We start from the raw sequence: 16,341 nt of genomic DNA, 5'->3' as shown, positions 1-16,341 counted from the left end.
TACACCAAATCCCACTATTTCCATACTCATAAACACAAAAAACCATCGTAAAATGAATGACTATATAAAATAAAATAGGTTGTAGGACATTGAGAATAGGACAACATGATTTATATACCGTAAAATAACTATATCTGCATAGTCAACTATATTTCTATTAAAACTCTAAGGTTTTCCATTAAATTTTTTTCCCTGCTAGGTAAACCACTTAACTGAAACACTTAAGCAATATTGACAATCATAGACATACAAGTATTAATAGGCTCGTTCAAGTGAAATGAGCATTATTTCACATATCCTCTAGGCTTTTAAGTCATTTAGAAGTCATTCATGTTAAACAATTTCTTCATATACTTTCAATATAATTAGTACATACACAATTAATTAATTAATTAATTAAATCTGTTTCAGCTAGCATATGAACTTAATTAATCAGAGCAATTAGTTATAGCTAGGACTTGAATGAGGCACCTTCCAAAGTTCAAGAGGAGCATCTGAACAGAATGAAAGCACTTGGTAGAAATGGTAATGATGCTTTACATCTACATGCTCTTACACAATATGAACTTTCATTTATTCAAGAATGCACACTACTCCAAGCTCTTACTCTACAAGTCAATTCAGTTTGTAGATGCACCCCATTGTAAAAACTTTTATATTATAATTTCTGAAAATGGAACATGACATTATTATTATATAATCAGCTATGTTATATAACCTATCAGACAATATAACAAGCACTTGGTGAGCATATAAGATAAACTAAAACAAGTTAATTAGAAAATGAAACTAAGACCCAAGCTCAGCTATTCATTGCAGAAGCTTTAAACATAAAATTAAAGTAAATCTAAATACATAATTGTAAAACATTAGAATGAATGTTGAAATGAAAGCTAAATTCAATAGTAATCCAAACGAATCCATTTGAACTTTGTAAATTCTGCAGAACAAAATTAATTTGAGTGAGCAAAGTCACCAATGGAACAAGAACAGAAGGGCTTCAACCTCTAGGAACAAAAAAATATTGCCGGCAGGACAAAATTTGATATTAATGGCTACAATACGAATTAAAGAAATCAAAACCTATTTTTGCAAGCTAAGAAAGAGAAGAAACTCATAATCACAAGGTTACCTGAAACGATGACAGAGAGAATAAGATGAAGAAGAAGATCGCCGCCGTTTTACGCCATTCTCCGGCTACCAGTAAGGTTTAGGATGCTGGCCAGGCACGCACGAGAAAGAACTCGAGACTTTGGTTTTCAAAATATTGACTCCACAAAAGAGTTTTCTATTTAGAAACAAATTTATAACAGTTCCGATATTCTTACAACATTGAGTACAACAGTTAGCACAAAACGGTGAGTTTTGAGGCAAGCATAAAAGGTCACAGTAAATTCTCAATTGCAACATTCTCAACCACAACACATGCTCTCTCATTCTCTCCCTCACGCTCTTCCTCACCAATCCACTAATCTCACTACGCTCCGTTCTTCCTTACCATTCTCACTGTCGGCTACCTCTCTCCACCCCCCATCGATTGCATCTCTCACGGCACCTCACTCTCTCGGCTGTCTCAAAGAGAAAGACCAGATGCTAGTGATGTCATCTCTAGTTCAGAAAAACATATCCCAAAAAGAATTACGTCAAGTTCTATTAGGGGCCATACCAGAGGCAAAAGGAAATGAAATCCAATACATAATATCCCGAACAACAAAACCTAAGAAATAAACTAACAAATAAGTAACATTGACAGCACAAAAATAAGTTTCCTTTCAAAAGTCGACACAAGCCAACTATTGCATAAAAGAATTTTGCCTCAATTATTTCGACATCTAACATCCCCAAACACAACCTATTGCTCTATTGTACACTAGCAACCGAAGGAGCTGAGTTTACGGCTGGTAATTATTCTTCACTAATATCTGATGCAATTCACTGCTTGTTTTTGGCATCTATATGTGTACAGAATTGATGGTTTCCTTGCTGGTTTCCTCGCTGTACTTAGCATTACTAGGGGAAACTTTTCACCACAATCACAGAAGCTGTCATTTTCTGTTACTAGAGTGGATGGGAATTGCTATTTACTCTATTATGCATCCATAGGTCTTGGATTTGGAGGGCGAAGAGCGAGAGTAACCCACGGCTGTTGGATTTGGAGGGGGGAGAGAGAGAGCCGTGTGTTGTGAGGGAGAACAGAGAGAGCGTGAGGAAGAATGTGAGGGAGAGAGCGTGTGCTGTAGTTGAGAACGTGTGTGTTGCAATTGTCGATTACTGTGACCTTTTATAGTTGCCTTTAAACGCACCGTTCGGTGCTATGTGTTGTGCTTAATGTTGTAAGAGCATCTCCGAAAGTCTCTCTAAATTTTACTCTTTAAATATCTATTTACTTACTTATGTGGTAAATAGAAGGGTAAAAAAATATAATATTCTCCAAAAAACTCTTCAAATGAAAATAAATTAATATTATTTTAATCAAATAATTATTTTTTTAAAGGAAAAGTCAATAACAATTAAAGTATTTCTCTCTTTTTCTTCAATAAAAAGTAATAAAATACAAATTGAAGAGGGAGAAATTAACTCTCCAAATTTGAAGAGAGAGAATCAATTCTTATTTGAAGAATTTTAATTGAAGTGTCTTTTGGAGCTTTAAATATTAATGTGGCCCTTCAAATAAGTAATAAAATCTTATTTGAAGAGCCTTTTGGTGATGCTCTAAGAGTCTCATTTTCCAATTTATAACTCTAAACTAATAGCATGCCAATTGGCTCTCTACCGTCACGTGGTTAGTAAGGGCGTCAAAAAAGCCCGTTAGTAAGGGCGTCAAAAAAGCTCGTCCGAACCGAACCCAGGCAATCCAGTCGGGTAAAACCCGGACCGCATACACAAAAAACCAGACCCGGATTTGAAATTCTCAACACCAAAAACCAGGAAGCTAGACTCAGACCCGATTTCTTAATAAATTAAAAAAAATATATAAATATATTATATATAAATATATAATTATGAATTTTATGATATGTTGGATGTTATTTAGATTTATTGTGTGACTATTGTGTTGTTGAATTTATTTTATTTTTATATAGATTGAATGAGTTTAGGTTAGAAATTAGATGAATTTAGGTATTATAAAGTAGATTGAAACAATTTTTATTTATTATTTGTGTAAAATTTGCATTGTTAGTATGTTATATATTTATATTTGACTATTTTCTTTTCTAAAGCTTGAGATTGAATGAATTTATTTGACTATTTTCTTTTTTAAAATTTGCATTGTTAGAGAAATGAAAGAAAAAATTGAAGAAAAAAATTAAAGTTATCACATGCGGGCTTAGAAGCCCGGACCGGACCCTGATTTTGCCAAGCTTATTAGTAACATAAGTGAGAGCAGTCTATCCGTCACATAAATGGTCACAAAAGCAACTGGCTGTTGCAAAGTTTAGGGGTGGCAGAAATCCCCGCAGGGATAGGGATTCTCGGAATTTTTCTCCATTCGGAGAGGGTAAAGAGATAATTTTTTATCCAATTTCTTATTCAAGGAAGGGACGAGAATAATTTTTTACCCAATTTCTTATTCGAGAAAGGGATGAGGATACAGTAGAATCCTCATCCCCTCCTAATTTATTGATTTTAATTTTAATTTTAATTTTATAAATTATTTGTAAATAAATAATAAAATGTAAATTATAAAATATTAAATATTAGTATAAATAAAAAATATCAAAATAATTATATTATTAAACTTTTAGGCCTAATTGACTGCATTAATATTTGGATGAGAAAGTTATGCTACAGATGAAAGATTTTAATATTTTGAGTTGGTTAAAAACAAATGTCCATAGGTATCATATATTGGCACGAATTGCTAGAGATATTTTGACAATTCCAATTACAACTGTTGCTTCTGAATCAACTTTTAACACCATTAGTAGAGTATCGTAACACGCTTCATTCAAGCACATTGGAGGATTTAATGTGTTGTCAAAATAAGCTACAAGCTTAAAATGGCAGTATGAGTTTATTTTACATTGTAATTATATTATATAATAATTAATATTTTCGCTTATAAGTTACATTACTTCTATTATTTTTATTGTTTTAAATTTGAAATCTGAGGCTATCTTTCAATTTGCCACATTCATCGAGGAAGAACAAGAGGAGCAAGAGACGCAAGAGGTAAATACTTTTATTAGAAATATTGATTAAGTATTTATTTATATTTATTTTATTTATTTCATTGTTGATATAAAAGTAATTTCTTTTTTTTTTATTGTAGGATTTTGAAAATTGACGAAGATAATTATTGTGGTGATTTATACTTTGTAATGTGACTTTTGTAATGGATTAATGCTAATGTGAGATATATCATCAAACTTTATTTTTATTTAAATTTTTATTTTAATATGATTAAATTAAAATAAAAAACTAAAAACATATCAGTTATTCAGGGATCAATGACCCACGGAGATCCCATATTATTATTCAGGGAGAGGAGGTGATTCCCTAAAGTAATTTTGTCGGGGATGGAGAGAGAACGAGAATATACGCAAAATATCAGGGATAGATACTACAAGATTGGTCTCCTCCTCTCCCCTCCCCATTGTCATCCCTAACAAAGTTGGTGATATAAGTAACAGCCGCTTTTGTAAAATTGTTTTAAGGGCCGTTTATGATTGCTTTTGGGAATAGCATGCAAGATATATACAAAAAATAAAATCGTAGAATAACTTTTACCTCTAATTCGATTTTTTCCCTTTTTTTTGGTAAAATATTATGCATTTATATTAAAGTCACTGTATATGATTGGATTATTAAAAGTGGGGGCCTCTAACTTACGTTGATTGTATCTTATAATTTTGTCTTATTCTCCTGGTTAATTTCATAAGGATTCTTATAATTCTTTCTATTTCCAATTTTTATAATCCTGGATGTATTTGTCTTCTTCCATCCCTGCACATCTATTTTTTAATCTTTCGAGAACTTTATTTTATTTCTTTAAACAGCAATATATGGTTATCAAATTCATATAAATCTACAAATTCATAATAGACCTCTGGTCCTAAATTTACCAGTCCTATCCTTTCTTGTTCTAATAAATCTATTTTTTGGTTTATTAGATTTATATATGCATTTACTGTATTTTCCCATCCTAAGAGTAGGTGATCTATGCAGCTTGCCAATCCCTGTATTACATTAACAGCCTGTTGATTCATAATGTTTCTGTTTTACACCAATATATTAAAAACTTTATAAATTTATCTATAAATTTCATTTTCTTTTCTATTAAAATTTCTCCTCCTGTTGTTTCTATAAATCTTTCTCTAAGCTCCTGAGTTAACTCAAGTTCTATATTTCTTATATTATTTTTGTCAGTTTTGATGGCCTTTATTAAATTTTTTATTTCTTCTTTATTATATACCTTTAATGTATATAAGCTATCTACTATTGCTTGTATAGGGTCCATGTCTTATGATTCTGCTGGCTCTGATACCATTTTCAGGTGTGTATTTAAAACAAAAATACGAAATTACAAATTCAAACAAAAATACAAATTACAAAAATACAAATAAAATTACAAAATTACAAATACAAAAGTACAAACAGAATTATAAAAATATGACAAGACTAGACAAATATATTCAAAATAAAATTACAAGAGCAGTAAAACAAAATCAACCATTCAGGATTATTATTGATTATAATTATCAAATTGATGTTTATCTATCTTTATCTGTCCTAAATTTTTATTAGAAAAGTACGTGGCGTTGTTTTACCTCTAGGTACAGCGATCCAGGTCGCCCTTTGGACTAGTAGTCCGCAACCCGAAGAGGTTCCCAGCCTATATACCTTTCACAGTTATATTTCAAATTCTTCGTTATCTGAATCATAGATATATGAAGGTCCAGATTCATAAGTTTTTTGCTCTAAATAGGCTTTTGCTACATCTATTCCTTCTTCTATTGTCAACATAATTATATTATGTTTTAGGTTATCTGTTTCAATGTTATTTATAATTTTTCTTTTTATTTCTTGGGGTAACTTAAGAAGGTCTATGGCTAATAGGTCTTCTGTTCTAACAAGTTCTTGTTTACTGAATAGATAAGAACTTTGTTTAAATGAACCTAAATCGAAGTCTATTATCATCATGTACTCATTATAAGTTATTTTAGTAGTTGGGTTTATCATGTATTCTTTAGATTCTCCTAAGTAAATTCTGTGATTCATGTCATAAAATTAATTACAGATCTGCTTCAGTTTAAGAATCTGCTCTTTCTCCAAAAATCATTCCATCAACCACCATCAACAACCACCACCAAGAGATAAGAGTTGAGTATTATTACCTAGCTCACTGTTACTTCTTTGATTTCTGATCTCCTTCCAGTGACCTGCAGCCTGGTTGTCCTGTTCCCTTAACGGCCTCCTGCCTCAGCGGGATCTGTGGACTCAGATGGCTTTACTGTATAGATTTCGATCTTCTTGTTAAAGAGGTATTGAGTGAAGTTAGGTTTCTCGTCTCTTTCTCTAATGGTTTTTGTTTTTGGTTTATGATGTACTGATTTTGGATTTCGAGCAAGAGAGTGTTTAGAGCTTCATTCTTTTTCAGAGAATTTTTTGGATCGAGAGTTATCGAATGTCTTCGAAAGCTTTTTCTGCTTTCTCCTTCTCTTTCTATTTATATTAGAAAAGATGATCCCATTATTGATTTACATTATTGCTTTCTGATCACACTGCTTACATCATCACTCTATCATTACAAGAGGTTCTTGAATTCTTGTCTTCTTGTCTTCTTGCTTTTTACGAGCATCTTCTTTTTCTCTGTTTTTTATCACGAGCATCTTCTTGTCTGCCACGTACAACTTTTTTATCTTCTTTTTATCTTCTTGTCTGCCACATATCTTCTTTGTCTGCCACGAACAACTTTATTTGTCGGGCATCTTCATCTCCATAAGCTGATAAGCTTGCTGCATGGTCTCACTACTGCTGGGGAATCTCATGGTGCTGATTTCGTTCATGAGTTCCAAGAAGATATTTGATGGTGTATGGCTATCTTCAGAAGTTACGAGGATATAATTTTGGAATCGGATGATTGTTCTAAAGTTTCTTTTATAAAGGTCTTTTGCAATACTCCATATTGCTTTTATTCCTCGGGCTCTACGGGTTCTGATCCATGCTTTGGTTATTTGAGGAACATTTGTATATTCAGTTCCTACTTCTATCTGAAAATTTTTTGTGAGGTGGCCTACAGAGATCATGTAAAATGCTTGGTATTCGACATTTTGGTGGTATTCTGGGCTAATAGTGTAAAATTTTAAGTATATGGGCCTTTTTTGGGCAAATTTTGAGACTTCTTTGACTAATAGCTCATCTAAACTGGCTATTTCTCTTAGGTCTGTATCTGGATATATTAAATCTAGATATCCGTATTTTGCTATTTTTCCAATAAGGAGAGGATCTGCTCCTTTTATGGCTATCATTCTGGGATATATATTTTTGCCAGGGGCTTTGAAAATGGTGTTGTTGTGGGTACATGTAGAGTATACCCATGTGGAGAACTGTTTATACTCTTCTTCTCTTGGATTTAGTGGAGAAGGTTTTTCTTCTTCTTCTGAGGGAGTGTTGTTTATTTTGATAAACTTTTTTGAAGAAGTTGCTTTAGGTGATTCAACACTTATGGATATGGTTCGGCTGGATGATGGGTCAGAGACTGGTTCTTGTTGTGGGAGTGGTCCACTACTACTTCCTATCTCTATTGGGCTAGTGTTTATTGAAAGCCCTTTTGTTAGGTCGTTTATGTATGACTCTAACAAATGTATTCCCTTCTCATGAGCCTCTGTGGCTTCTTTTATGTAATTTATGGCATCAAGCATGTCTGATGCTTCAGCTTTGAGCCTTTGTATTTCTGTGTTTATTACAGAAATGATTTTATTTACTTCTGCATTCATTCTCTGAATTCTATGTTCCTGCTTAGGAAATCTGCAAGAAAATTGTTAGTTCCTTTTATATGTATGATTTTGAAATTATAATAAGATAAATAAGCTTGCCATCTATGCAGTCGCCTGTATTGGGGTTCATTTGGCAAAATTCTACTAATAAGTGAACTTACCTGAGAATTATCTGTTTCTACAATAAATTATTTCTGGAGTAAAAATAACGAGAACTTTTTTATTCATTTATATATTGCAAGGAGTTCTTTTTCATGAACTGGGTAATTAACTTGTGCTTGATTAAATGTTCCACTAGTATATCAGCAAATTTCATTTATATCAGTTTTAAGTATTGCTCCCCAATATAAATCAGATGCATCAGTTTGTATTACTAACTTATCATTTTCTTCTGGTAACCTTAATGCTGGGAGGTTTTTACATTCTTCTTTTAGATTTATTACAGTTTCCGTATGTTCTTCGTTCCATCCTTTAGTATTATTTTTTCTAAGTAGTTTCTGGAGTATATTTCTCTTTTTTGCTAAGTCTTTTATGAATCCTTCTGCATAGTTTAAACAACCTAAGAATTTTTGTATTTGTTGTTTATTTTCCAATTTATTTGGGAATTCTGTAATCTTTTTTCCTATATGGCTTTGGAGTCTTATTCCTTTTTTATCAAGAATCATTCCTAAAAATTTTATTTTTTATGTTCTATGACTGCTTTTCTTTCTGATAATACTATACCTTCTCTAATACATACGTTAACGAATTCTTTTAAATGGGTTCTATGGTCTTCTAATGTTTCTGATGCTATTAATATGTCATCAACATAGACTATGATATAGCTATAATCTCTAAATATTTTATCCATTCGACTTTGAAATATTTGAGGGGCATTTTTTAGTCCAAAAGGCATTACTATCCATTCGTAATGTCCTTGTGGAGTGCTAAATGCTGTATAAGGGATACTGTTTTCTTCCATTTTTATTTGCCAAAATCCTGATTTACAATCAAATTTTGAGTAGTATGTTTTATTTTTTACAAGATTTATTAATACTTCTTTATTTGGGAGGAAATACCCGTCAAATTTTGTGTATTTATTTAACTCTTTATAATTTATTACCATTCTTGCTTTTCCTCTTACCTGTTCTGATCTTTTCCTAACCATAAAGGCTGGGCTATTATGTGGGCTGTTGCTAGTTCTAATTAACTTTAAATTTAATAATTCTTTTATTTGAATTTTAAATTCTTCTCTATCTTCCTCTGTGTGCATCATAGGTTTGAGTCTTATTATTCTATTTTCGATTAATTCTATCTTTGCTCTAGGATGTTCTGGTTTCCATAATGCTAATGGATTTTCTTTATAAACTTGTTCAAGCTATGATTTTATTGTTTCTAGTTGTATATTGTAACTCTGTCCTTTTTGTATTAGATAATGTTTTTCATAAATAAATGTATCACCACGCTGGGCTGGCCGAACTCGATAAGGTTTAAATTCACGAGGAATGCGAAGAATATGATTACAAGGGGTTTTTAAAGTGACCATATAGGTAGTTTGTTGATAATATTGGAATTATTATATAAAGTCATTTCCTAGGAGTATATCGCAATCCATACCATCATATTGATATATTTGGTTGATACGTACTATCTTACTACCTAAGAGTATTTCAAAGTTTATTAAAGATTGGTTTACTTGTTGTTTATCGCCTGTTATTATTTGCCAAAATCCTGATTTACAATCAAATTTTGAGTAGTATGTTTTATTTTTTACAAGATTTATTAATACTTCTTTATTTGAGAGGAAATATCCGTCAAATTTTGTGTATTTATTTAACTCTTTATAATTTATTACCATTCTTGCTTTTCCTCTTACCTGTTCTGATCTTTTCCTAACCATAAAGGCTGGGCTATTATGTGGGCTGTTGCTAGTTCTAATTAACTTTAAATTTAATAATTCTTTTATTTGAATTTTAAATTCTTCTCTATCTTCCTCTGTGTGCATCATAGGTTTGAGTCTTATTATTCTATTTTCGATTAATTCTATCTTTGCTCTAGGATGTTCTGGTTTCCATAATGCTAATGGATTTTCTTTATAGACTTGTTCAAGCTGTGATTTTATTGTTTCTAGTTGTATATTGTAACTCTGTCATTTTTGTATTAGATAATGTTTTTCATAAATAAATGTATCACCACGCTGGGCTGGCCGAACTCGATAAGGTTTAAATTCACGAGGAATGCGAAGAATATGATTACAATGGGTTTTTAAAGTGACCATATAGGTAGTTTGTTGATAATATTGGAATTATTGTATAAAGTCATTTCCTAGGAGTATATCGCAATCCATACCATCATATTGATATATTTGGTTGATACATACTATCTTACTACCTAAGAGTATTTCAAAGTTTATTAAAGATTGGTTTACTTGTTGTTTATCGCCTGTTATTCCAATGATTTTTAATTTCTCGTTTGGTTTCCATTGGTTTGATAGAAAGGATTTCATAATCGTTATTTCACTGCCGTCTATTAAGGCACATGTATCTATATCTTTTTCTGTTATGTTTATTTGTATATATACGGACATAGGGTATTTTATATAAGCTTGTTTTAACATGTTTCACATACTATCTTTTTACCTTCTATTTGTAGAGTTACTTTATGTTTTTCAATTTTGTAGTATTCTAAATCATTTAAAAAACTATTTCCTAGTACTATATGTTTTTCTGGGTCTGTGGTCATGAACGAATCTATATAGCAAGATACTATTATTCTAAATCCTTCTATAATTATAGGGACTTTAACTTCTTGTTTACAAATATGTTTATTACCATTAAAATCAGTATATTGATACGGGATTTCTTTTTCTTTTATTAAGAGTCCTTTATTTTTTGTGTGATTCATATAATTATGACTTGTACCTGTATCTACCAATATAGGTATTTTTGTTGTATAATCTATTCCATTAAAATATTGTCCAAATATTTTTATTACGTTATTAGTTACTATAGATCTAGTTATTTGTTTATCAGTACTTAACCTTCTAGATGAACCTCCTCTTACTAAGGTTCTTCCTGCAAAGCTTATGGGGATTATGGAGTTTTCGTTAGCAATATCTAAAAATTGTTTTTTGTCATCTATGTTTAGCTCATAGTTTATAGGAATTTTATATTCCTGGATTGTTGGTTCTATGAATGTTGCTATATCTTCACATTCTTTATTTATTTCGATGTAAGGCTTATTCCCATATACTTCTCCGTAATTTGAATTGCAAAAACTATATAGTGCAGAATAATGTATTGTCATTATTCTATTCCCTTCTTTCATTAAGTTTCTTTTTAGTAGTTTAAAATGTAAGCTTAGCGTTTCATCTATATTTTTATCTTTTATATGTACACAATATCTAGGATGACATGTGAATAATAACTTAGTATAACATAAGTTTCCTTCTATTGTTCCTAAATGTCCTGTACTAGGGTCATTAAATCTTTGATCATGTAGTGACAATACTATGGGACTATCTATGCCTTCTTTGAAAAGAGATTTTATTAAGATTTGAATTTCTGCTAGATATACATATTGAATTTTTTCTTTTGTTGATTCATTTTTTATCTTTCTTAATGCTAAATCTATAGATCTTTTATTTATTAAACTGAATCTGATATTTCCTTCAGCTTGTGTAATTGTAACAACTTTTTCTTGTTCATAATATTCATGTAATACTATTCTTTTTCTTTTAAACATATCTCTAAGTTTATGTATTATTCCATATTCTGGTTTTTCCATATTTATTTTCAAAAGTTTATTATATTTTTCATTATTAAAAGTGGCAACAAGACTATATCCACTTTTATTTTCTTCTTTTTCTATTTCTTCTATTTCTTCTATTCTTTCATTTTCTATAATTTCGTCTTTATTCTGACTCATCATCTAATTCTTTCACCATGTAAACTTCTTTTCCTTCATAGTCTGATATATCACTTATTTCTTCTAAGTCATTTTTTATATTTTCAAAATCTTCTTCTAAGAGTCTTACTTTCTTTTTTGTACAATCTGTGCTAATATGTTCTATTTCTCCACAATTCCAGCATTTACATTTAGATTTATCTAATTTTCTTTTTTGGTTTTTATATTTTCTTTTATAGTATTTTCTTTCCAGTTTTCTATATTTTCTTTTAAAGTTATTGTATTTTTTATATTTTTTCTCTTTCTTATATAACTTTCTTTTTCGTTTATATGGTGTATAACAACCCCATTGGGTTGGCATTTCTGTTTTTCCACAACATGTATCTCCTATATTTTTACTCTTTTTCATTAAATTTCTTTGAATGCATATTTCACTTAATCTTGTATTCAAAAACCTTATTCTAGATCCTAATGTGTCTGGAGATCTATTAGCAGTACTATTTTTCTCATACTCATTTATAAAATATCCATTCCAGGGATATGGTAATTTGGAATAATATAAATTTTTATAAATATTTTGATCTTCTTGGCTATAGAATTGTGTATAATAATATTTACTAAATTCACAGGTATATTCTTTCACGAAACACATGTTACAAATTGTTAAGTTTATTAATTTCATCCTTGCCTCTAATTTTTCATTTTTTGTTTCTCTTTCTGTATTTTCTAACCAGTTTTCTCCTAAGAATTCATTAGCAATATATTCGATTATTCTTTCAATTCCTAATCCTCTACTTCTGGCTAAAGCTATTTTAGTTGAATCTTTTATTAGTCTTTGAGTGTCTTCACTTAATCCTTTCCACCAGTTAAATACATTACCTGTAAAACTGGCTATGAGGATGTCAGCGAATAAATTTATTTTTTCTTCTTCTGTTTCTACATTCCAATCGACTTTAGAGCCATTATATAGAAAAAATAATCACATTTGCATTCCCCATTCAATTAAAACCTTATGGGGGTTTATTTTGCAGTCTAGATTTAAAAATGTTCCTGCATTACTTATTGGTGTTAAATTATCATTGTTAGGTTGATATTCTTTTTTCCAAGGAGTATTTTTAACGGGTGGTATATACTCAAAAAATGGTCTATTTTTCTTTTTGTTTGTTGCATATCTATGACTTGGTTCTCCTATGTCAGGTTTCAATTCTGGTCCTCCAGAAGTATTCATTTTTATATGATATTCTTTTTCAAAGTCTTCTAAATCACTAAGGTTTATTTCACTGAATTTTTCAGTTAATTCTTCTAATGTGTTTTCCATTAATCTGAATCACTAGGAGTTGTTTCTTTTATTTCTAGTTTTTCTTTTCCTTTTTCTTTATTTTTTAATTCTGCTCTTAATTCTTCTGTTTCTTTTAGAGCATCTCCAAAAGGCTCTATAAATTTTACTCTTCAAATATTCATTTGCTTACCTATGTGGCAAATAGATGAGTGAAAAAAGATATTGTTCTCCAAAAGACTCTTCAAATAGAAATGAGTTAATATTATTTTAAATAAATAACTATTTTTTTAAAGGAAAAGTCAATAGTAATTAAAACACATTTCTCTTTTTCTTCAACAAAAAGTAATAAAATATAAATTGAAGAGGGAGAAAGTAACTCTTCAAATTTGAAGAGAGATGATCATTTCTTATTTCAAGAATCTTAATTGGAGTGTCTTTTGGAGCCTTAAATGTTGATGTAGCTCTTCAAATAAGTAATAAAATCTTATTTGAAGAGTTTTTTGGTGATGCTCTTAGTATTTTAGGATACTGGGTGTCCATAAACCATGCATCATAACTACCTGCTTGTGGTTTTTGTGTGGGCTTCTTAAAACTTGTTCCAATTATTCTTGATTTTATTATTTCAAACCTTTCTAATTTTTTATTTTTCTTTTGATTCATTTGTATTACAGTCATTTCTATTTTTATTTTTCCTATTTCCTGTTTAATTTCTTTTATTTCCTCTTTAAGATTTAAAAGTATTTCTTTTAACTCTATTAATGTAGTTTCCATTAAGTTTAGGGGTGCTAACAGATATTTTCGTTATCTGAATGTATGTTACGTTAAACGTAACTTAGTGTTAGCCATTAAAAGTTATTTGAGAGAATATGAATTGACTTAATAAGTTATTGCGTGATTGATAATGATCAGAGCTTACCCAACTTGGAGGAACGGGCATTAAGTGGAAAAGACCCGAGGATGACTTTGCAAAGCGATTTCCCACGACACCTTTTTGGCAGTCTTAAACTGCCACAAACAATGGATGATGACTCAACTTGTTTTCCACTTGATTTACTTGAGAGATTTCATAATCTGGAAACTCTCATACGGCGTCGTTGTTCATGCGAAGAGGTATTTTCGAATGGAGGATACTTGAAGAAACATGCGAGGAAGTTTACAATGATAAAACATTTACATCTGCACAAATTTAATCATCTGAAGCAATTGTGGAAACAAGACTCCAAATTGGACTCCTTTGTTCAATGCCTTGAAATTCTAAATGTACATTATTGTCAAAATCTGTTATATCTATGGCCATCATCATCGGTATCTTTTGGGAACCTAAAAGAACTTCTAGTTCTTCGTTGCAAGGAATTTGATGAGCTTAGCAACCTCCTCCACAGCAAAAAGTCTAGAGCGACTGTTGTGTTGTGAAGCAAATCAAGATATTTGAAACGACAAGTTGGACTTGCGTTTTGCAGCTTAAGTAAACTACAATACGACAATTGCTGATTGCGTTTTGAAGAGCAATTTGTTTTGTCTCTGGAATTTAAGTAAAGCACGAGAGAAACACGTGCTCGAAGAAGCTGCTCAAGGTCGTTATGAGTCTGTTATAACGCATGCCAATCACGTGAGTTTCTGGGTTCATTTTGGTTTGTTGAAGAAGCTGTTATAAACAGCTTCTTCTGGTGCAACAGGAGGCATGTGCGTGAGAGCTATTGAGTGATTAGAAGATTCGTGAGAAGGCTTCAAGAAATACTCTGTTATTAGCTCTTAAAACTCTCTGTAATCATCTTCTGAAAATCAATAAACTTGATCCTGGTTTTTCCTGTGGATGTAAGCTAGTGAAAGCTAGCTGAACCACGTTAATTCTTTTGTCTTTGCCGCTAATTCTTTAATTCTTTTAGGTTCTTAAGTGTCTCTGTGATTTGTTCTGGATTGATTCTTTTTGCATCTTGGTTGTTTGATTTGCGATCTTGGCGAGTATTTGGAGTTTATCATTATCGAATCTGTCACTCCAAACTCTACAGAGACTCTTATCAATGTTGGTATATGGATGCAGAGCAATGAGAGAGGTGGTGATAAATGAAGAAGATGGAGCAGCAAATTTTGAAGAAGAGATTGTTTTCACCAAATTGAAGATTTTGTATCTGTATGATTTGGATAGTCTCACAAGTTTCTGCTGATAGTCTCAGAAGTTTCTGCTCTGCCAATTACACCTTCAAATTCCCATCTTTGGAAGATTTATCTATAATTGGTTGTCCCAAGATGAAGATTTTCACTAAAGGAGAATTAAACGCGCCTCTGAGAGTAAACTTCTACTATGGAGAGAGAGATGATCAACAGCCTTGGGATACATATGTGCTTAATTCTTGAAACTCTACCCTATTTAAAATTGATATTTTCACAAGAGTTAGAGAATCATATTCATTCAATTATCCAAAATCAGAGAATCTTATTCATTCAATTACAAAAATTCGTTAATCATTAAGTTTTAGCTTCATTACTGTATGGAAGTCCTGTCAAATTAAATTGCTGTTGTTAAATTTATTAAATCTCTTGCTTCCCTGCAAATCTGTGTGCTTTACTTTTAATTGAAACTAATGAATGAAAATTTTACTTTCAGCTGTTGGAGGGGTCCTCATCTTATTCAATGATGTGTATGTCCTAATGGCAATGGCATTTTACTTTAATTACAATCGAGTTGTGAATTTGAAAAACAAAGTCCCAGGTAATTCAATTTCATTTCATTTTATTTGATTTCTTGGCTTGTTTTATCGCTTCATCTAAATTGTTTGGAATACACCACTAGTTTATTTTTACTTTTAGAATGAGTTTTAATGTTTTGTTCTGAGATTTATATGCTTATTTTATATCATTAAAGGTCTTAGTGACTTAGTTTGGTCTTCACTTATTTATTTATTTATTTGACGGTGTGGCTTTATAATGTGCTATTTTTTTTTAATTTTGAATTTTATAATTCCTTGAAAATGTCATTGAAAGGGCCAGCACTTTTATGTGGAAACCATCTCATCCTCCTTATTTCAAACTATTAAACAACCAAATGTATCCTAACATATATGTTTAGAATCAATCTACTCATTAAGATATATGGTAATGGTGTCATCTGTTTGCTATAGTTTGATTACAAGAGAACTTTTCCATTTGTTAGTTGCCATCTTTGTTGATCTGTTAATTCAGTCTTCTTCTGTTTGTCCTGTTTCTCTGTTTATTTCAACCTTTCTTTCAAAACTTAGA

This window comes from Citrus clementina, unplaced genomic scaffold (genome assembly GCF_000493195.1).
Source record: "Citrus clementina cultivar Clemenules unplaced genomic scaffold, Citrus_clementina_v1.0 scaffold_5, whole genome shotgun sequence".
Lineage (NCBI taxonomy): Eukaryota > Viridiplantae > Streptophyta > Magnoliopsida > Sapindales > Rutaceae > Citrus > Citrus x clementina.
The sequence above is the reverse complement of the archived record's forward strand: the minus strand, read 5'-3'. Positions refer to the sequence as shown.